Consider the following 24,377-nt stretch of genomic DNA (forward strand, 5'->3'; position numbering starts at 1 on the left):
TTTCTGTTTTATAATGTTTGGAGTGGCATCAAAATATTCTTGCTTCTCTGAATTGCCTGTTTTGTTACTGAGTTTGGAAACACATTATAAAAGTCATGAATGGACTTTTAACAGTGTGTGAGGACAGGAAAACAGGAAAGCTTACCTGACATATGCTGACACAAAGCAAGTGTGATAGCTAAAAGAAATTGTGTTACTCCAAACCCTCTCTGTATCATGTGAATGTGTCTTGATTTGTCTGCCCTTTACATTTTACAGTTTTCTGTGCTGACTCTCCTCCCACCCCCCACCTACGCCCCTCAGTAGAGGAACTTCCAGTTCCAAAAATACAAGTTATTTTATTTATTTGTTTCTACACAGCCTGAGAAAAAAATTATCCACCCAGAAGGGGAGAAGGAAACAAAAAGAAACTTCATGGGCTGAGAGAGTATGTGATGTTAGTTCAGTGACTGCAAACTCAAGTCAAACTTAAAAGGAACTTGGTAGTATTAACCCACTTATTAATATGACATTGCAACCCCTCTGGCCTGCATTCAGACATTGTTTTGTTTGGGAAGGGGGTCATTAAGCTGTTGTACTGTCTCCTGAGGCAAGCTGGCTCTCAACTGGATGCTGGTACTGGAACAGAGTTTTCTTCCAAGCTAGTCTCACATATGTTCTATTTGGGACTTTTCATGGCCACAGGAATACCTCAACTTCAAGCTGACACTAGATAGACACATGCCCTGTGTGGACTAGAATTGTTCTGTTGAAAAATGATGCCAGGATAATGCTGCATGAGAGATGACACATGGGGATGCAGGAAGTTGATGATATGCTGCTGTGAAATCAGAATTCCCTCAGTCAACACCAGCCATGACCTGAAGTCATACCTGATGGTTCTCCACAAAATGATGCCAGGAGTATCGCCATCATACTTATCCAAAACAATGGAACTATGGGATCTCTCCTCATGTCACTGTCATGTTTACCAAAATTGATCATAAGGGCTAATGCAGGATTGTGATTAATCGCTGAACACAATGCGATGTCATTCATCAGTGGCATATGCATCCCAGTCACTCAACCTTCTAAATGCAGCTGTTTGTGTTGTGGTGTTGGTGGCAGCCTGTGATTGGGTTGGTAATTCCTTTTTGGGCTGCTTCTAGTCTCTGACCAGTGGTATGGGATAACATAGAATCTTGCAGGGAGTTCATTACTTGTTCTTGTAAGGTAGATGGAGATGTGAAAGTGTTACAGTGTACTTAGTGCAGAATATGGTGGTTTTCCCTTGTGGTGGTCGCACATGGTCGACCAGAAACTTGACAGCAAATATACCTTCCCTAACATTCCCATGCAGTCCAACATTGGGCCACTGTCATATCTGAATGCCTAACAAATCTAGATATTTCACACTTCAATGAGCCAGCCAAATGGAGACTCACAGTGAGACCCCTTTCGAACCCAGTCAGATGCTGATAACGCTGTCTCACACAATTACGCGGCATCTTCATGTTTGCCAGTGATCAGTCAACATCTGATGCTGTTTGTGCCATTTACATACCCTACCAGGCCTAGTAACAATGTAAACATGAACAACACTAATGCACTCTGGTGGCCGTTCTATCTGTCACAGAGAACAGCAACTCTAATCATTTACATATGCATCGATGGCAGGTACATGTATGAAATTACATTGACATTCGAATATATCTTCTGGGTGCTTCACGTTTTTTGTCAGGCAGTGTATAATGGTCTGAATGTCCTCCAGTTGGTTTTTCTTGGTCAACAGGCATTCTTCTTTTGTCCCTCATAACTGTGAAGTCAGTTGTTGCATTAGTACCACCACACTTTCAAAACCAAACTGATTATAAATCAGTAATTCAAAAATTCATTCCTTTCTTGTGTACACAAGGGATAGTGAAAGAAAGGCTAAACATACTACTGCGCACCAAACACTGTAGTAATCCCGCTATTGAAGCCAAATCACCATTTACTTCATCCTTCTGTGTTCATTTGTTTTTGACTGTACACGAGTAAATTTTTCATTCTATTCCATGAAGAGGTTGGAAGAACAATATGTGCGTATGAAGTTTTGTTGCATGCTAGGAATAAAGTTTATACAAATGTTTTGTTTTGTAAAATAATTATGCAAAGAATACTGTGAAGGGTAGTAATAAAGTTTCAATTATCAACTCAAAAAAAAAAACAAGATGTGGCCATGAAACTTGGTGAAACTTTTCTGCCTGTACACCCTTTAATGTCGCACATGTTTCCCAATGGTAGCTCACTTGGCAGGGACATTGGCTGTAGAAGGCTGGGTGGTGACTGTTCAAGAAATGTCCAGTCTCAAAAATTATCTCATTCTCATTCTAGAAATACTTGCCATACAACAGTTCCTTCATTTCAAGAGATAACAAGGATGAGGCAAAATATGATAGCCCAAAGAAGCAGTATGTCTGACTATGTCCTGTGCAGAATGAACTGGGGCGCCGAAGCTGGGTAAAGTCACCCCCTAGGACATACAAAAAGCTCTAGGGATTCCAGCCAACTGGCAGTGTTAAGAAACTATGATACTCATCATCTTCAGATGAAGTGTTGAGATATTGTGAGTAACCCAGTATCTATTCATTTATTTATTGTCCATGGCATCTTGTGTGCAATGTTTACAGTAACTGTGTGATGATTGTTTCATTTTTTATAAGACATAATACGAACAGCATTAAAGTTAAATATTTTCAGCTTACATGTACAATGGCGTGAAAAATTGTCAAAAAGCTAAACACACATAGGGGGACATTTTACATCGATATGGGGATGTACAGAATGTTTATACTAGTGCTGAGCCCCCTTTCTGGCTGCGGGAAGCTAGGTCATTTGCAGGAAGTGGGTGGGGATGGGATTGAGGGCACATTAGTGGGGGTGGCTGGAGGGCCGGTGGCTGCATGCAGATCTCTGCATCCACATTCTGGATGCACCTGCGTGCTGGACAGTGCTGGGTGCTTCTCATATTGCTGCTAATGCAGGATTCCAAGCCAAACTAGGTTGTTAACCATCATCTCTATTGTTAGGATTCTCATGGGTCCCTGTTTCCACAAATTCCTTTATAATACTGTCTCAATATCTGGTTGCTGAGCAGAACAACTTGGTGTTCTCAAAATAAAAACTGTGATATTTGTTTATACTATGCATTGCTGCTTCTGATTTCTCTGTTTCTCCCAGTTTTACACACCTGATGTGTTACTCACAGCATTTTTAGATACCCTATGTATTAGCAGCCACATTCACATGGGACACTGTATATCCCTGGTACATTTTGTATTATTGGATCTTTTGCAGAGCCAAAGAACTGTTTCACTTTAGGCAGTGGTTGGAAGATGGTTTTATGTTGCATTTTCCAAGCAGCCTCACAATTTTGGCTGAGATTGACCCAAATAAGAAAGGAAAGCAAGACACATATCTCCTTCCTCCACTTCCCAGTTTGCTGCATATTTTCTTTTCTTGAACTAACTTCTGATGTGTGCTTCACTGTACATATTTTTATGGAACACATTCTTCAGGGGTTGTATCTTGTCAGTGAAACTATCTTTCCCACAGATAATGTGTACCAATGTATTAGGACATTTAGCACTCTCTGACTCTGTGCTGGATGGCGGCAACTGGTGCTGCAGGCACAAATCTGTGTAGGTCTTCTTCCTATACAGGGTGATTTTTTCCACCACCCATAAACTCTGGGGCTTGCTCGATGACAGGATACAGAACAAAAATGTCTAATGAACTTACGTCCAGAAATGCATGGTTTTCGTGCTAGAGACCATTTATTCAATCATACAGTGTTACAGAGATTGCAGTCTAATACCCTCTGCACCATGCAACCACAGTTACAGTATGTGTTAAAAATGTTTTCCATACGCCACAACACATGCGTGTACATGTGATAGCATGTTCTGTCTCACACATTCACATTGGCCAGGCTGCATCCAAACAGTGTCAAAGGCAGCATGAATATGCTGATCCAATATCTCCACTTGTGGAATGGGCTCTGCATACATGATACTTTTCAGATGGTCCCCATAACCAGAGATCACACAGGTCGAAATCCAGTGAAAGAGCAGGCCATGGAACTGGATCCCCTTATCTGATCCATCAACTAGGAAGACACGATTGAGATGTGTCTGAACATAAAAGGCGAAGTGGACTGGAGCACCATCACGTAGCAGCCAGACAACCATTCTAGGCATCAGTGGCACTTCTTCCAACAAGAAATGCTGATAGTTCCATCCTGTTAGGTGATGTGGAAGGAAGACTGGTCCCAAAATACAGTCACCAATTATCCCAGCCCACACATTCCGCTGAACGATGCTGATGATTCACTGTCACCATATCATGGGGGTTCTGCATACTATCCCATAGATGACTGTTATGAAAGTTGAAGATACTACTCCATGTAAAGGTGGCTTCATCTATGAATAGGATGGATGACACAAATCCTGGAATTGTGGTTGCCTGGTGAAGAAACCAGTGAGAAAACTGCTCCTGATATGGAAAGTCTGTTGCTAGTAAGCCCTGCACACACTGTAAGTGATAAGGGTAATCACAATTGTCATGGAGAATGTTCCACGTGGTTGTCTGGCTTACCCTGCACTGGCAGGCTAACTGCCTGATACTGACGTGGTGGTCGCCTTCCACAGTGTTAGTCCTGCTTTCTGAAATGACCCTGTTTCAGACAAATGGCGGAACACCCAGACAAATGACAAAACACCATTGCAAATATTGAATGTTGAGGTTGTTGTCAGTGGAAATATGTCTCCTGATTCAACCTTGCTGCCCATTGCCATTTGCCTTTTCATAAGTAAACACTGTATTGGCAAGCTCTTCATTTGAGTATGGAACCATTGTGTACAATGCTGTATCACACCTACTATAAGATGAATCAGCAAGAGAAGTAAATTGGATACAACATTACCAATTACTATGGTAGGAGAGGGTGCCAGGCCATGATGTATGAGGAACAGTACCACCCTCTAGGAGGAAACCATGCACACTGTAACTGTGGTTGTATAGTACAGTGCCTAATAGTCAGCAGCATCTGTAAAAAAAGTATGATTGAATAAATGGTCTCTAGCATGGAAACCATGCATTTCTGGGCATAAGTTCATTAGATATTTTTTGTTCTGCACCTTCTCATTGACCAATCCATAGAGTTTGTTCATGGCGGAAAAGATCACCCTGTATTGCATGGACTATTGTAGTATGACTTCTTCTGCATTAGTATATCCAAGAAAAGGAGACATCTAAATCTTTTGCTTCCATGGTGACTGCGGTGTTTTGATGGATGCTGTTGAGATGATTCAGAAACTCATCCACTGCATATCTGCTGTGTTTCCACACCATAAATGTATCAGAGACATAGTGGAAGAAGTACTTGGGGTTTTGGCAGGTGGTTTTAAACATCACCTTTCTCAAAGTGTTCCACCCAGGGATTTTCAACCCCAGGGGCCAGTGGGAATCCCAAGCGAATCCATTTATTTGTTGAAAAAAAATCCTCTTTTGCACTAGAAGTAAATGGTGATCAGTGCATGCAATACTTTAACTATTTGCAGCTCTAATTGTTGAGCACCACCAGTATACTCAGAAATATTGGGACATTCACAGTACCTCAACAATTTACCAGTGGATGATTAGTGTGACACTCATAAAAATATTGTGCTATATTCGCATTCCCACCAGGATGAGAGCTTTCCATTAGTGATCTATATTTGGAAAGTATACTTTCACTCGCACCTTTGGACAGTTTCCCCACGATGCTTCATCTTGGCAGTCTCCAATAACCATGTCAGGAGATTTCAGTAGTATGCTTCTGACTGCTTTGCCCCTTATGGCATAGTCCATTATCACCACATGATAGGAGTCTCAGGAAACACTTAGCATCACATTGCATGATAGTGATTGGGTCTTTGTCTTTCTCAGCAGTTGTGAATCCATGTGTTTGCATTGTTTCTTTTGCTTCTTTGTCTCAGTCTCATAGTGATACACCCAGTACTTGTCCATGGTAGTGGTACAGCTGGCACTTTTCCATGGTGATTAGACATAAAATGCGTAATCTGGATTGGCCTGACATGACTGCAACATTTTTGCTGCTGCCTCAGTTCAGCAGAATTTTTGAATAGCCTTGAGCAGTTGTGGAACCCACTGGGTGGTGACCTTTGTCATATTCAAGATATTATTCAAGATCTTCACAACTGATATGTGCTTCACTTTTTTCACTATCATATTGACTGTGATACATCAGTTTTTGTGCACCAGGGCCTTCACTTCACTTGTGATTCATAGTTCCTCACAGAGAGTCAGTCGGCCTCTTTGTTCTTCACCATTCAGAATTTTTTGGCCGCAATGTAACGATAGTGCTTCAGAAAAATTTACCAGATGTACCCATGTACATAATTCAGCTGTTACTGCTCCCCTGAATACACACAAATGATGCAAACATATGCCATGTGTCACAGCAAAAATTTATGGTCTCTTGGGGAAACTTTTCATTCTAGCTGATAGCAAGGATACGGAGTCATCTCTCATGTTAATGAGACATCAGTTGCAAATTCCACAAGTTTTGTGAAACTTTGGGACTCCCTTTCAGAGATAATCAAGCAATTATCAAACTGTCTTCAAATGATATTGTAGCCCTGTTTGTTGTCCCTGATTATTTATACAAAAAAGGGAACATCTAGAGCTTACTGGAAATTAAAGAAGCACTCAGCTCATATGTCTCACACTAACGTTATTTTCACGAACGTTCCACACCACATTTGCTACATTGGTCTTGCATAAACAAGGAGATTAGTGCTGCTAATGCACATTCTTTGAGTATGTGCAGACAATTCAAAAATGTTTCCATTGTTACATTTGGTGTAGATTTCAACTTCACGTGGGCTTCATTTGGACAGCTAGGGAAGCAGCTTGTGATACAAAAATTACTGGAAGAAGTTAGATAATCAGCAAACATCTGCTGCACCAACATGAGTACCAATAACATCGCAAAATTAGTAGCAGCAGGAACAACACAAGTAGCAGCAGCAACAACACCATCAATACCACCACCACCACCAACAACAACAACAACAGCAACAACAACAACAATAGGAGCAGCAGCTGTATCAACAACAGGAAAACCATTGTCAGTAGCAGTAGTAGAATCAACACGCAGAAGAATCATCATCAGTAACAGCAATAGAAATATTAGCAACAGCAGCAGCAAAACCAACATCAGCAACAGCTGCAGATCCAACAGCAACAGTGCTAGCAAAAGAAGCAAAGATATCTTTCATACAAAGAATTGCTCCAGGACCAGCAACAGCAACAACAACAGCAGCAGCAGCACTATCCTTACCACCAACAACAAAAGCAGCAGCACATCGCTGTCATAACCAAATGGCTGGTTCACTATCTTCATTGTGAGAGGACCCAGGTTTGGTTCCCAGTGCCTCCCCAGATATTTTTCTGACATATGCATGTCTGAAACAGGATCCACTCAGCCTTTGTGAGGTCAAAGGAGAAGCTGCTTGAATAAAGAAGCAGCAGCATCATTAGGATGCATGTACTGGCAATAATGGCTGGAGGAATTGGTGATGTGCTGATCACATGTCCCGCAATTGTAGATTGTTCCTCGTACTGCCTTACAGGAAGCAGTTGACAGGTTGTAATGGGCCTAAGGTTTAATCTGGGAGTGGTGTTTACTCATGTTTTCAAGAGTAGTAGTGTATGCATTTGCACCAGAGTATGATTACCAGCAAAATATTGTAAAACATTTTTAATCATACACCACAGAGAAAAAAAATTGAGGAGAAGAGTAAGAGAAGAGTAAAAGACTGGTTGTCTGGTCAATGTGTAGATCACTGTTGTGTGATAAAAACATTTTTTAAAACATGGAGGTAACATTAAATAATTTTATAATAATAAAGTGAAATTATTGTTATGTGGGGATTCATATTTTTAATATTAATTAATCAATATTAATATTTTTAATATTAACAAAGGTAAAAGAGAAATGTTGAAACTTCTAAGCAATTTTCAAACCAAACCACTCTTTTCAGATCATACAGATGCTCTAAATGTAAAGTTATGTCTTTAGATCACAACACACCTGTAACATGCATAAATTCTCCTATACCCAAGGTAGCAAGAAATAATATAATAATATAAAAGGCACTCATGCATAGAAAAGGTGAACAATTTTACTCAAATTTAAACAAAAGAAACATGGGAAAATGTATTTTCAAAACCAATTTGAGAAAGCAATATTGCTGCTTACAGATCTGATATTTGGATTATATGAATTGGGGTACCACAGAGCTGTTTTATTGGACCTCACTTATTTCTTATTTGTGTAAATGATATCTGGGTTCCAATCAGTGGTACTCATAAAACTAAAGTTTGCTGGAAACACAAATGTTGTTTTAATTTATATAAACTAAGTGTTGCTAACATCTGCAACTGAGTTTTGGAATACATAAAAAATTGGTTCAAAATGTAGTTTGATCATATTTAGTATAAATCACAGATTAAGTTTCTATCTTCAAAAGCACTTGTGACTCTTCAACACTACCTTTCATCAAGGATGCGTGCAAAGAACAGATATTGTGTACACAGCAGTAGTAAGCAGTTTGTTGACTAGTTGGATGTGGAGATGGTGTTTAGCACATGCTGTCATGTTGAACATTTCAGATTTCATGATTTTGTGCTTGAAAATTGTTTCTATTGGTCTTTCTTGTAAAAGTTGCTATTACACATTGATGTAACAATTTGTTACATAAGCTTTCTGAAGTGAAGTTTAACTTTCTTTTGTACAACTATGTCAAGCCATTATTATTTGTGACTATCAATTATGAAAAAATATTAATTTTGAAGCATTGTGGAAACATGAAAATTGATGTGTATGATATGGAGGCAGTAAATAGATGGATGCGTGCATCTGAAATTTTAAGTTGTTATATGCTACCTAGACATCAGTTATTTCAATGAGCCACTTTTCAATGAATAGACAATAAGTAGATAAGTACCATAAATATATACTTCGTGTCACATTAATGTCAGATATATATCACAGGAAAAAAAAAAAATTAGTACACCTGAAAAGACAATGTTGATTTTGATCTGTTTATGGCATATGCCACCTTGTGGATAGTAGATGTACTGATAATGGTTTCAACACTGTCCACCAACTGACAGCATAGCAGCACAGCTGCCAGAGTGCCATCTCTGTCTACTCTTTAGTAGGAAGCTTTCACAGCCAGAAGGCATAATGTTGTGCAGACACGTGAAGCAAGCATGCAACCATGCCATGGAAATGCACTTGTGTCTTCTACAGCCAACTGAGTGAGTTTCAAAGAAGTCAAATTGTGGCCTTCTGAGTGACGGGATAGTCCTTTTGGAGAACTGCCACCCAAGATGGACATGCCACATTGTTGTGCAACGATGCTGGTATCAGCAATCATATGAACATTCTCACACCCATAGATGAGGTAGTGGGTGTCCACACAGTACAGACACCCACCAGAATCATGGTATTGTAAGGGCAGCAGTGGCATATTGTAGAGGTACCACAGCACAGATAATAGGGCTTGTGAGACCAGATGTGTCAACACAAACTCTTGCAAACCAGTCATTAGCAATGGAACTATGGACACGTGCACCTCTAGCCCACCTTCCACTTATGCCACAGCATCGATGTGCGTGGCACAACTGGTGCCATCAGAGGATCACTTGGAAGATGGAATAGTGCATTGTGGTCTTCAGTGATGAAAGCAGATTCTGAGATTCTGCCTGCAAGCAAATGATGCTCATTTGTGCATATCACGTAGGCCTGGTGAGTGCTGTTTTGTTGAGTGCATTTGCCCAAGACACACTGAACCCAGCCCAAGTGCTATGGTCTGGGACGTGATAAACTACAGCTCTCATTCACATTCATTGTTTCTGGAGGGGATGCTAACCAATGTTCAGTATATACAGAGTGTTGTTAGATCTTTTATTTGCTGTTCTTGTGTGGTCACCCACACACTGCCCACAAACCTCTATGTGCTCTGCAAGATGTGCAGCAACTTCCCTGCCCAGAATGATGTCTAAACTGGTCTCCAATTGCGTGCATATGGGATATGGAGGGTTGAGAAACGGCTCATGTGACTCGTCTACCAACAACTCTCACAGAACTACATGAACAGGTTATGCAGGAATGGCATAACATATTCAAGGACAGCATTTTTGCGATTGACTGGATGACAGATTCAACAACTGCATTGTCATCTGTGGAGGCCACGCCACATACTAATAATTGTGTTTCAGAATGGGTCTATACCCCATACCTCAGAACAGCATGTGCTACTAATCTGTAAATGTAATCATTTCATGTACTCAATATGCACTGTTGCATCAATAAATCTTGAGTGAATTAGAAACTTCTAAAAGGGTGTACTAATTTTTTTTCGCAATGTATTAGCTGGATTACATTAGTGTCACCAGAACTAGAGAAGTGCACATGTGTATAAGGACAGTAAATAACATATTTTGATTTCCTACAATGGAAGTTCATGCAAGGTGGTCAAAAACTCAGAATAAAAACAAATAAAAAACATTTTGAGAGGATAGCTATTGCCAAATGTGAAGGTGCGTGATTGTTGAAAATTTTTAATAACCTAAGCTTTGCTTGCTTTGCATTACATGTAATTAGTATTGTTTGTTGTAGAAGTGCAGCAGAATTGTCTACAGTGTGTACATCCATTCTGCTATTACTTGTCACCTCACCATCTGGTGTCATAATAAGACAAACCTGAAAACAATTTTCAGTATACAAAAATGAGCTGTTAGAAACAGTTCATGGTTAACACCCACCAAACAGTTATTCCAACAGCTATGTATTCTACTCTTGCCATGTCTCTACATAGAAAAAATTTAATGGGTATAAAAAGGTACGTGACTGTTTCAAAACTAACTCTGGTCTTCATTCATATAATACAAGAATGTGCAGTGTCATGCATATAAAAAGAGTAAGTAAGCCTTTAGCAGAAAAATTTGCAAACTTTTGGAGTACTATATTGTAGAACAAACTTCCAGCACAGAGAAAAGAAATAAAATAATGTCTTCGTTTAAGGAAGCAGTCTTCAAATTCTTAATGACACAGCTCTGTCATAGTGTATAATTGAAGACAGGGAACAAACTTGTAGCACATAACTATATTTATTTACTATATGTCTACAGTATTTTTGATCAAGTGCTTGCTATAACTGTGAATGTATGTGTTTGAACAAAAGAGTTAGACCTCCGATATTATTTGTATTTAAATGACGTCTGTATATTACATATGATATAATGTACCTTTCACATACATGTTTGTAATTAATCGGAGTTGTATATGCAATTTTGAATTATATTGCATAATTTGTATTTTACAGTGATATATTGCATGTTTTTTTAAAGTCTCTATTTGCTGATGAAGTCTGTGCAGTGTATATTGTCACTAGATGGATAAACTACTACTACTACTACTACTACTACTACAAGTGGCTACACCACCCAGCCCCTGCAAGTGTCTATGCCTCCCATCCACAGTGTCATATAATGGCACATTGTTTCCATGTGTGTTCACCAACTCGAGCAGCTTGTTGCAGTGTTGTTTCCTTTCAAATGTAGGAAATAGACTACCTTACCAAATGATACTCCACTTTATCAATGGGCTAACTCTTCTAAGTGGCATGCTACGCTACTGTGGTGCAGGGATATCAATGTGTACCAGGTCTACAGACACGTGCCAGCAAACAAAAAAACAATAATTACATAACTCTAGTTTTATGAAGTGATAGTTAAAACTTTATGACTATGTCTTGTATTAGAACCATACACAGTGCTATGAGTAGTTCAATCATATCAACAATGGCAGATTGTTGCTATATGAAGTACTATGGCCTGTAATACCTTCTGCTTCATCCAATGATCACTGTGTGTAAGGCATTCACATGGTGATTTATTCGTGGGGATTACGCATTTGAGAGACTGTTGAGGATGTGAATGTTGGTGTGCAACTGAACATGTAATTAGCACTAAAAAGCTTCATTTGTACCACATCACTACAAAACTCAGTTGTTGACAGGTGATCAGAAGGAGAATAGTACTGCTTTGAGCCAGCAGATGCATGAAGATGTAAATGGAAATGAAAATTTACTGAAACACGTTATTACAGGGGACATACCATGGGTCTTTGCTTATAGTAATGCTTTGGTTAAAACACTGATTTCATGTGCAGTTACCTGACAGAACCACCAATTAAATGCTGAGTGAATGGTATATCATTGGTTTTCTTTGTGGAGATATCTGCAAATGATAGTTGTAGTTGTGGCTCAACCAAGTTTTTCTTTTTAGCTCAGAGTGAATATATCATTTATAATAGATAATTATTAATGAATGTCACATACAGATGAAACATATTATACCTTCATGCTGTAATTGAAATGCCCATACACTGTTTATAGACTAACATATATTTTACATCTTGTAATGTTGATATGTGTTTATTCTAATTTCATTCTTTCGTTGAATACCTTAATCAGTTGGGAAGATATCATGTTCCAGCCATTTTAACTCTTATTTCCATACTTTTTATAACTGGTCACTACTAATTATTTGCATGTGCAGGATTGGTCAAGAAATAGAAGAAGAATGTTTTAAAAATATTTCACTTATATTTTTTGAAAAATAATTTTTGTTTGTAACTTTTCATATCTGTAAAACTTGTTGAAAGTGGTCACATCTACTAGAGATGCCTCATCTCAAATAATCAGAAAAATTGGCAGTGTTACGCTGATGGACAGCAGAGAGAATCTAGTTCAGACATATGCTTTGCAGATGTTTAAAGCAGTGCAATGAAGGTTTAACTCCTTTCACTCGCCAGTGTACTGAATGAGTTCTCTAATGTATCTTTTCAGTCTTCGTTAGTTGTTGGTATTCGGATCTCACACTTTAACAACTATGAACTGTATAAAATATACACTGCCAGAAAAAAGAGCACCCAGATGACATGGTCAGATTTCAGTGTAAATTCATACACATACATACCATTGGCAGGTATGTAAATGATTAGAGCTGCAACTCTCTGTGACACATAGAACAGCCACCAGAGAGAACTAGTGTTGTTCCTGCATAGTGTTTGGTACCAAGCCTAGTAGGGTATATAACAGTGTGAACAGCATCAGAAGTTGAGTGACCTCTGTGAAGAACACACTCATCTGAGGTAGCATTATCAGCACCTAAATGATTTTGAAATGGGCCTCATTGTGGGCCTCCTTTTGGCTGGCTCATCGAATCATGCAGTATCCAGATTTGTAGGACATAGTGACATGACAGTGGTCCAGTGTTTGGTTGCATGAGAACATTGAGACAGGCCTACTATACTCTGTTCACCATAAGAATAAACCTGATGTAAACAAATACAAGTGCAATGATTGGTCAGAAGCAGTAGCACACGTAAACTGATATTGTTATGCTCTTGCAAGTAGGTCCTACTTAAAAATTAGATACCTTTTACTAAGTACGTTAAATTCTTTGCCTTTACAAATGTCTGCTTGTGTCTTTGTATGTGCGGATGGATATGCGTGTGTATACAAGTGTATACCTGTCCTTTTTTCCTCCTAAGGTAAGTCTTTCCACTCCCAGGATTGGAATGACTCCTTACCCTCTCCCTTAAAACCCACATCCTTTCGTCTTTCCCTCTCCTTCCCTCTTTCCTGATGAAGCAGCCGTTGGTTGCAAAAGCTAGAATTTTGTGTGTATGTTTGTGTGTCTGTCAACCTGCCAATGCTTTCGTTTGGTAAGTCACATCTTCTTTGTTTTTAAATAAAACTTTAAGATATTCTAATGTATTAACACCCATCAACACTTTCTGTTGTGACTCGCCAATCTTACAAAGCGCTGCCGCGCAGTTACGTGCGTCCTCTACATGCGGCGCTCTCTGCTAGCCATGCAGCAGCAGCGCCACCTAAGCGGCCAGCCAGCCAGCGGCCGCTAGACTTGGACTCAGTTATGATTTGACTGTTAAAGGGTGCACACATCTTACTCTGTTTACTTGATCTGTGACTTTCATGTATTGCGTCTTCCTTGAAATATATTTGTTCAACTTGAAGTTATAACGATTGGCAACGAGGATGGGATTTTTCTTTTCCATTGTTGACCCACATGTTTCCAGGGCTACTTTAGAGCAACTATTGCAAGGTCTCATAGAACAGCAAACGCTTCTCACAAATGTGATTCGAGATTTTGTCACAGCATCAAACGTGGGGTGTCTCTCGTCATTGTCTCTACCTACTTTTCCTCCTTACAGCGAGATGGCGGAAGACTGCTCTGATTACGAAAAACGTCTTCGACAGCAATTCTTGACATTTCACGTCACGGGCGAACAAACATGTAAGTCTCTGTTCCTTTCATGGATTTCACCTCAAATGTATCGGTTGTTGTTGCAATTGGCTCCTTTGAAAGATCCTGCATCTTTGTCCTTTGCTGAAATGTGCTCACTTCTGCCCGTCTATTTTCAAAAGCAAATGCATGTGGTAGCCTCTCATGTTGCCTTTTATCATTGTCAAAAACAACCAAATCAATCCTATCGCGCTTGGGCTGCTGAACTTCACAGCCTCAGTCGAAAGTGTTAATTTGTTACTGAAGTTCACAAAGAATCCTACACCGATTCCATGGTATGGGATGCTATTATCCGATCGGTGCCTGACAAAGAAATTAGGCAACGTGCCCTTCAGTTGGCAAATCCGACTCTAGATGAAGCCCTGTCCATTGCTCAGTCTTTTGAAATTTCTCGTGCCACTGGAGCGCAAATAGAGGCATGGGGCGACGTTGGGGAAATACAACCTCTGTGCGATGTTGACAAAGTGTGTGGTGTGTCCCCGCCGGCCAACATGTCTGCAGTACGCTCCCAAGCGCAGCCTTGGCCTAACCATAAACAAACCTCTAAGAAACTGCAGCAAAACCCACGGCAACTTCCTTCATGTCCGCGGTGTTTTACGAAACATTAATGAGAACATTGTCCACAACATTAGGCCATGTGTCACAAATGCAAAAAAAAAAAAAAAGGGTCATGTGTCATCCGTTTGCAAATCCGACCGTGTTCATGACGTTCATGAACATGATGCTGATTCTGATTCTGTGTTGTCTGTCAATTGTACTTCTTCACTTTCAGGGAAGTTATTCCTCACTGTCCAAATACTTGGTCGAGATGTTCACATGCAGGTGGATACTGGTTCTGCTGCCACTATCATCAGTTCTCAGACGTATCTTCAGTTCAGTTCTCTAATCCTGTCACCTGTCACTAGGCAATTACGGACTTACAATAAACAGAAGATTTCTCTCTTGGGACAATTTGATGCTGAGGTATCTTACAAATCTGTCGTTTGTACTGTTGACATATTTGTGGTCGACCATAGTAATGTGGAGAATCTTTTTGGTTTCGATGCCTTTCGCATTTTTGGGTTCTCCATAGATGACTCTGTCAATATCGTCTCTGATGTTATTCCTTATGATCAATTGGATTCCTTGTCGATGATTTTCATCCCTTTTTTCGCCTGGGTTAGGCCATGCAAATTACTTTGAAGTTCATATCACCCTCAAACCCACTGCTCGGCCTAAGTTTTTTTGGGCTCGGCCCATTCCTGTGGCCCTTCGTGATCAGGTCAAATGGGAGCGCGATCGTCTCACTGCTTCAGTGGTCTTGCTTCCTGTCACTTCCAGTGAGTTGTCCTCTCCTGTCATTGTCGTTGCTAAGCCAAATGGTGATATTCATCTCTGTGGCAATTTCAAAGCCACTGTAAATGCTCAATGCCTTATCGACACTTACCCTATGCCTCAACCTGATGAATTGTTCACTAAACTTGCTGGGGGCCAGTATTTTTCTAAACTTGACCTGTCAGAAGCTTATCATCAACTTCCTCTCGACGCTGCTTCCCGGCAGTTTCTGGTCCTTAACATGCCTTTCGGCCTCTATCAATACCAACGACTGCCATTTGAGGTTGCCAGCACCCCAGCTCTCTTTCAGCGATTCTTGGAACAATTATTGCGCATTGTCCCTGGGTGTATAAATTACCAGGATGACATTGTTGTCACTGGCTCCACCACTGACGAACATCTTCAAAATCTCCACACACTTTTTTGTGTCTTACAGACTGCCGGTCTTAAGTGTAATCTTCAGAAATCAAAATTTTTTCAGGCATCTATCATGTACTTGGGGTTTCAACTCTCTCGGGATGGTATTCGTCCGCTTCAGCAAACTGTCGCTGCGATCAATGCCCTTCCTCGCCCTACATCTGTTAAGGAGCTGCAGGCCTTCTTGAGGAAAATAGCATACTATCACAAGTTTTTACTGTCTGCTACTTCGGTGGCTCAGCCATTGCATCGCCTGTTGCATAAAAGCGTGCCTTTTCACTGGTCTGCGTCATGCGATGTGGCTTTCCAGAAATTGAAGACTATGCTGAAACAGGCCCCGTGCCTGGCTACTTATTGACCTGGCCAACATCTTGTTCTTGCCATGGACGCCTCTCAATATGGGGTCGGTGCAGTCCTTGCGCACCGTCCCCAATTTGCCTCTTCCGATTTTGCAGATTTTTGTGCCCGTCATGGCATCATGCATGTCACAGCCCCTCTGTTCCATCCACAGTCAAATGGTGAGGCTGAACGACTGGTCCACACATTTAAGGCTCAGATGTGGAAACTCCTGACTTCTTCTGCTGCTGGTGATGTGCTTCTCCAATTTCTGGCTTCTTACTGTTTCATCCCCATGGGTGACCACAGCCCGGCTGAGCTCTTACATGGCCAACAGCCCCGCACGCTACTTCATCTTCTGTGGCCTTCCACCTCATGGCCACAGGTGCCTTCGCTTGGCCAGTTCACTGCCGACGACCTTGTATGGGTACGGGGATATGGCAGGCGGCCAAAATGGAGTCCTGGCCACATCTTACAACACCGTGGCCGACGCCTGTATGAAATCCAGATGGACACGGGTGTTGCAGTGTGTCATTTGGACCAGCTTCAGCCTCGTGTGCCAGCAACGCCTGTACCGGATGCCGCTACACCACCTTCGGCTCTACCTGATGCTTGGGATACTGGAATCTCTCATTACTCACAACGCAGTCCTCTCACCATCATCTCGGTGCCAGCACAAGAACTGATGCCACCAGGAGACGTGCCCATGCAGGAACCAGATGACCATCATCTGTCAGAGAAACTCTACTCACCTCCTTCTCCTACGGACCCGGACACATCGCCCATGTCTCCTGTTATAACAACCGGACTTGCCGCAATGGGCAGATTGGTGCACGGGGCCCCAGCAGATTCGACCCCCACGTCTCCTGACATCTCGACCCATTATCATCGGGAACACTTCCGTCCGTATGGGAAGTATCCTCCTAGAGACTTTACGGCCAGTCAAACAACACCTATGGACGTTAGCAATCTACAGGCCACCTCCATCAAGACCTGTGCAAAAAATTCAAAGGGAGGAAAAGTGTTGTGACTCACCAATCTTTCAAAGTGCTGCCGCGCAGTTATGTGCGTCCTCTACATGCGGTGCTGTCTGCCAGCCATGCAGCAGCAGCGCCACCTAAGCAGCCAGCCAGCCAGCCAGCGGCCGCTAGACTTGGACTCAGTTATGATTTGACTGTTAAAGTGTACACACATCTCTTACTCTGTTTACTTGATCTGTGACTTTCATGTATTGCATCTTCCTTGAAATATATTTGTTCAACTTGAAGTTATAACACTTTCCTTAATCACGAGTTAGCAATGTAACTTTTATTTAAAATACCATGTACAGTCACAGTCTATGTACTGTTGTGCTCTGATTATCGCACTGTTAATACGCAATATGATAATGGCTGAGGCTGCTTCCTGCTCTATAGTGAAACATGCCTATGGAACATGATTAAAAAAGCCCCAGAAATAGGTTGTTCTTAATGTTTTTCATAAATTTAAGGAAAAAAATTGGCTTTGAAGTTTCCCAAAGGACTGTATTTGATACAGATGACATATAAAACTACACTGGATGCATAGCGGAATCGGTTATGTAGTGGATTGATAATTTGGTGCAGCTCATGGGTCACTGGTTCAAGTCATGCCTTGATCATCCTTTTATTTTTCTTTCAATTTGAAATACCTACATCTCGTAATTGTAAAATTCATCATAATTTTTGACAAATAATGCATGTCTTCTTGTTTTTAATTGCATATTGACCACAAAATTCCTGTTTTCATTTCAAATATAAATTCTTAATTATTGATATTGTATGAAAGATTGTTAATAACAGTTGCTTAAATTAAGAAAACATAACAATTCAATATTTAATGATGAAAATGAAAAAACAAAGTCTTTATTTGTCTAATGCCCATAGTTTTATACCAAAGATGTAGTCTCACATGAACCAGAGTGATAAGTGTTGTAGAAACATGAAAAAGAATTATTTTCACAGCATCTAGTGCACATACAAATGCTGCATTTGCACATTTGCCAGTGTACCATTACAGTATGAACACAACATAACTGTTCTGAAGCCTAGTTAAGGACTTTATTATAAGAAATAATGAGAAGCTGCCAGATGTACTCGAACTAACACAGGTAGTTTTTTCACACACCACTGCCTAACCCTAGCGGGATATAGAATGCAAGTCATAAAAAAAGAGGAGAAAATGCAATGGATTCTGTTGTTGATCACCTCATTATCAACATACACTGCTGGCCACTGTAAATGCAACACCAAGAAAGACAAGAGGTGGCACAACAAGATTTATTTTGTAGATAACATGTTGACCAAGTATCAAAGGATTATGTTTACTGACGTCTGTGACATGTGGTTCCTGCCAGAATCAGTAGCCAGAGTAGCCGCCATTGTTGGAGATCACCGCTGCCACATGTCACGGAATTGAGTCAAAGAGACGTCGGATGTGTTCCTGGGGTACAGCAGCCCAAGCAGCTTCCACACGTTGCCAAAGATCATCTGGTGTGGCAGCTGGGGATGTAATCTGGGTCACTCGTTGAGCAACCATGGACCACATGTTTTCTATTGGCGAAAGATCCAGAGAGCGAGCTGGCCAGGGAAGCAATTCAATCTGGTTATTGACGAAGAACCTTTGGATAATGGGTGCCACGTGTGGTCGCGCATTATCCTGTTGAAATATGGCTGTGGCCGAGCCCTGAAGGTAAGGAAGGACAACTGGCTCCAGCACCTCGGATATGTAGCGCCGGCTATTTAAAGTACCGGCAATGCGTACTAGAGGCGTGCGAGAGTAATATCCAGTACCGCCCCATACCATAATACCCGGTGCAAGACCAGTGTGGCGGTGCATAATGCAGCTGTCCAGCATCCTCTCTCCACGGTGTCTCCACACTCGAATCCGACCATCGTGGTGCTGCAGACAGAAGCGTGCCTCGTCAGTAAAGACAACATCATTCCATTCTGCCGTCCACATCCGTCTGTCATCACACCATTGGCGATGGAGACGTCTGTGGTTCTGCGTCAATGGTAGACAAAGCAATGGACGTCTTGCGAACAGACCACTCTGCTGTAAATGGTGTTGAATGGTACGCGCAGCCACTGGATGATGCGTTACAGACGCAATGTGCTGTGCTATGGTTCGGGATGTCACTGAGCGATCCGTCACTGCCATGCGCACAATTTGCCTATCAGCACCGAGGTGAATGCGATCGACCACGTTGGTCCGTCGTACCCTCCTGCATCCAACGGTCACATATCCGCATTACAGTTGTTTGGTTTCGTCCAACACGACTAGCGATTTCTCTGTATGATAATCCACAATCTCGGTAAGCCACTATCCTTCCTCTGTCAAACTCGAATACTTGATCAAAAGATGTTTGCTGTCGTCTACGAGGTATAACTGATCGTCTTGTGAAACAACCACAAGGTAAACACACGTGCCGAACGTACACTCGTCGAAATTGCCAAGCCTTAAATGGCGCTATGAGGTGGCACCACAGGCGCGCGTGACGTGCGTCTGTGCTGAAATTCTAATCAGTTGCATATCTCATCGCTGCAAACCCATGGTGTAAAATTCACTTGAATCGGATGCTTCCTTCAGGGTGTTGCATTTACGGTGGCCAGCAGTGTAGTAAATGCCAGGTCTAGAACTGAAATGTATTTCTTGGATTCAGATAAGGAAGGAGCTAAAAGATTACCAGGTGACTGACTGTAATTAATACCTTCAGTGGCTTCAGTATTCAACAATATGGTGAAATCCCTGCAGTATGCTTATCCTGTGTTAAATTTAGGAATTTTCTTTACTCTTATTTATAATTAGAATACTGAATTAGGTGAGAATGAGAGTAATTTTATGTTTCCCATCTTGTCACCTGGAGTTTTGGTGTATATTATTTCATTCCCTACAAATTAAATGACATTCATAGCTATATTGTTTCTCTGCTCATCTCTTTTTGCAAGCAAACTGCAGCTGCTCACATCATTGCAGGTTAGTTAGATTGGCTGGTTGGCCAGTGCTGTCCAAGTTAAATGCACCGGTAAGCTGTTGTCCATATTATTGCTCAGTCTGTGTGATTGAAACACAGTGTAAAACATATCCTTGAGATTGTTCTTGACCGAACTGGACACAGCTTGGCTTCTGCTTCACGCGAAACAAAACCCAATGAGATTCAAGCAAACATGGAAGAATACATGATGTAATGTTTACATCAGGTTTATTCTTATGGTGAATGTTTACCTCAGGCTTACACTTATGATGAACACAGTATAGTCATTGAGTTTCCATCTGACCATATCTGACCACTACAAAGGACAGGGTTGCCACATGTTCTGGAAATCAGAGATATTGGTGAATTTCAAAGATGTAAGGAAAATAAGGGAAATATCAAGTAAATTTGAGAAAAAAAAAACACTGGAAAAATGTCATTTTTGTCTCAGTAGATGAAATGGTTTGTTTACTGATGTGTCATACAGCATCACTGGCTGGGTGTAGCTGAGTACGTGTGCCACTTCCCTACTCCCTCATTACTACTGCTTCTCCCCTTCCTACCATTTCCCTCAGCTTGCAGTCAGTGCTGTCACCACTTCTTGTCACTAGACTAGCAGCTGCTGACGAGAGGCAGGAAGGCATGAGGAGCGGTTTGTTTGGATCTGATTCTCAGAAACTGTAGACACAGCAGCACTAGACAGTTGTCATGTGTGCATGAGTTGTTTCTGAGTGATTGTGTGGATGTGGGTGTGCTCTCATTTTCTGACAAAAGCTAATGCTGAAAATTTAGTTGCATGAGGATGATTGTCTTTTTCTACGTGTCTGTCTATGACTCTGCAATCATCTTTACGGTGAGTTGGTACGTATCCTCATTATTATTGATTCTCAGAGTATTTGAACAAGTTATCTGTTGCATGGATTGATCACCTTGTTCTCATTTCATCGACACGCTGTCTGTGGCTCATGAATAGCTGGCCACATGAGTGGATTTTCGCGATGGGCCAAAACTGCAGGCTGTTTATGCAGGTTTCTGTAAGGATCAGGCCTGTTGGTCTGAAGCCATTTGGTTCCCACTAATGTGCAGGCCCTGCCCAACAGGTCTAGTCTCACTGATCTGCTCACAGGCCAGATCTGTTTGTGTGTGGTGTAATGCAGCAGATTTTCATGGTTTATCCAGAGGCCCAGGACTGTGGTGCTCCTCAGCAGGCCAGAAGCCATGGGTGATGGATTTCAGGAATTGTGACTGTCTCACACCAAGTATGTTGTACAGTGTGGTATTTTATAGACATTGTATTTGTTCTAGTACATTTTTGCACTCCAGAAGTAGTTTATATGTTGGAAAGTATGGACATATGAGAAACTGGCAGTTTGAAAGCCATGTGCTCAAGTATTTCTCAAAAGAAAAGTCACACAATACACATAAAATAATAGACATAACACAGTGGGTAATAACTGAATAACGAACATAGTAGAACAAACATTTTATTGGTGGTCACCTACAGAGTTGATTTACCCAGTTCTTCCCCACGTTATACTCTTTTTTCAAGAGGCCTACTTTTTTCTGATGTTATTTCTGAAATCAGAGAAGGTATTTTAAATCTGTCTTGCAACTCCAAGGAAATGCTTATTTTTGTCACCAAATGTGTTTTGTTTTATTGAAATAACATCAGTGGTCTTAATGAAACACAATACAATTTGGCTTACTTTCTCCATCTAAAAACAGTTCATCACAAAAGATGTTGATGTTAGCACTTAAGATTTTTGCTCCCATCAGGAAACACGATCTGCTTGCAAGATTTTTTTTACGTATTTCCTCATTTACGCTATTGTTTCTTGTACCGTAGTTACAAAGACAGATTGTCGACTTATGTCTTAACTTACCCATGAGATCTCAAAATTTGTCAGGGAAAAATCCTAAAACTTGTCTGGAAATCAGAGAAATATCAGGGAATTTCACTTGGGGGGAACTTGTGGCAACACCGAAGGAGGATTGGCTTATTGTGCACCAAGCATATCATAACCGTTTCTAGTCTGCACCTACCATCAGAAAACAAATGATGGACACCCTGCAACATTTTGTGTCATCCTGTGCCATTGTTCAGGATCTGTGCTATGGAATTACCGTCCCATGTGTAGACTGCCATTACCACAACACAAAAGGCACTGTTTGGTATGGTGCTGTCACTGGGAAGCAGAGACTGCGTGTTCAACAATGAATCATGATTCTACACTATCCCAGATGACTGTTGTCAGCAAGTATGGTGACGACCTCAGGAAAGATCCCATGGTCCCACTCTTCAATGTTTTGGAGAGGCACAGTGGTATTATTCGAGGTGCCATGATGTGGGGGCCCATTTTGTATGACTACAAGTCATGGTTAGTAGTGATTTAGGGAACTCTGCCAACTTGTCACTGACATCCTGGGTCCTCATGTGTAACTCTCATGCAACAGTATTACGCTGCCATTTTTCAACAGGACAATGGTAGTCCACACATTGCACATAACTTTATGAACTGTCTGTGTCATATTGAGGTAGTCCCACGGCCAACAAGATTCCAAAATTTGTCCCCAGTTTAACATATGTGGGTCAAGTTTGGAAATCAACCTCATCCTAGTGCCAGTATCCGGAATATCAAGGACCCCAACCGAATCAGTGCAAATATCCAGGCCATAGGGGATGCAACCTCACACTGATAAGTGGATTTTTTTGTAAACTTGATTCAATTTTGTAATCACTGAAATAATGTCACATATCCTCTCAAGCCACAAAGTTTCATTTTGTTTCCTCCTTCCCCTCTGAATGCTTCACTTTTTTGGCAGGAAGCATATTTTCAGATACAAACCCAGTCTATCCACTTCATTTCTATGTACAATATGTTGAAGACTGGTCCAGTTATCATTTTTGGGTCCTATGAACAACCATTGTTTCATGGATCCAGTCAGTGGCTTTGATCGTCACTTGCAACGCCTGAAAATGACCCGATCAGTCATGAAAGTCTAGTGCATAAAATGAAATTATAAGTCTAGTTGTAGGCCCAAAACATTCCTTTTGATCAGTTGTGTTGGGAATACATAAAAAGTTACATTTATAACTTGTGTTCACAACATGTGTAAACATTCGCAAAAGCTTACCAACTTCAAACAGTGAGTATGTTGTAGAGCCTGTGTTTATCTTACAGCCAAGTTACAGTTTCTCGGATGAGATGCTAGATGGTTTGTTAGAGCTGATATTTAAAGATTAAGGAGCTTGTACATGTATCTGAAATTTGGTTGCAATCTTAGTAAAATGTGCTCAAACAAATATACGGAGAGGGCTATTCAACAGTGTTTAAAAGATGGTGTGATTTTGCTTGATGCAAGACCAGCCGTGGATGATATTCATTTACATATGGCATACATGTTGAGAGGACTGTGGTGGGTTTCATTGTATTATTTCTGAGATTTTTCAACAGGACACTGACTATATGTGGAATTTTTCAGAACGATGTTTACTGAAAATCTTCTGTCGCAATACATGAGAACAAAATTTATGCTTCTCTTGTTGACCGTTATCCAAAACAGAAGCAATTTAAGATTGCTCTGAAAATAAATGCTTAAGAAAATGATGAGATTTTTCAACAGAATACTGACAATATGTGGAATTTTTCAGAACAATGTTTATTGAAAATCTGCCACAATACATCAGAACAAAATTTATGCTTCTCTTGTTGACCATTATCCAAAACAGAAGCAATTTAAGATTGCTCTGAAAATAAATGCTTAAGAAAATGATGATAAAGACATCATTAGTGCATTTTTAACACTGACCTGAGTATATACAATTTGATTAAAATTAACTTGATATTTGACACTTCATGTGTTGGAGCTGGTTTCCTCTAATCAAAGC

At 40.8% G+C, this 24,377-nt stretch overlaps 1 protein-coding gene across 1 annotated transcript in view; it reads left to right on the forward strand.

Annotated features, from left to right (window-relative positions):
- LOC126434155 (transient receptor potential cation channel subfamily A member 1) overlaps positions 1–24,377 on the forward strand; it is a 222,678-nt gene that overhangs the window by 68,030 nt on the left and 130,271 nt on the right. The gene's annotated exons all lie outside the window — the stretch shown is intronic.

The sequence above is a fragment of the Schistocerca serialis genome, chromosome 1, assembly GCF_023864345.2.
Source record: "Schistocerca serialis cubense isolate TAMUIC-IGC-003099 chromosome 1, iqSchSeri2.2, whole genome shotgun sequence".
NCBI lineage: Eukaryota > Metazoa > Arthropoda > Insecta > Orthoptera > Acrididae > Schistocerca > Schistocerca serialis.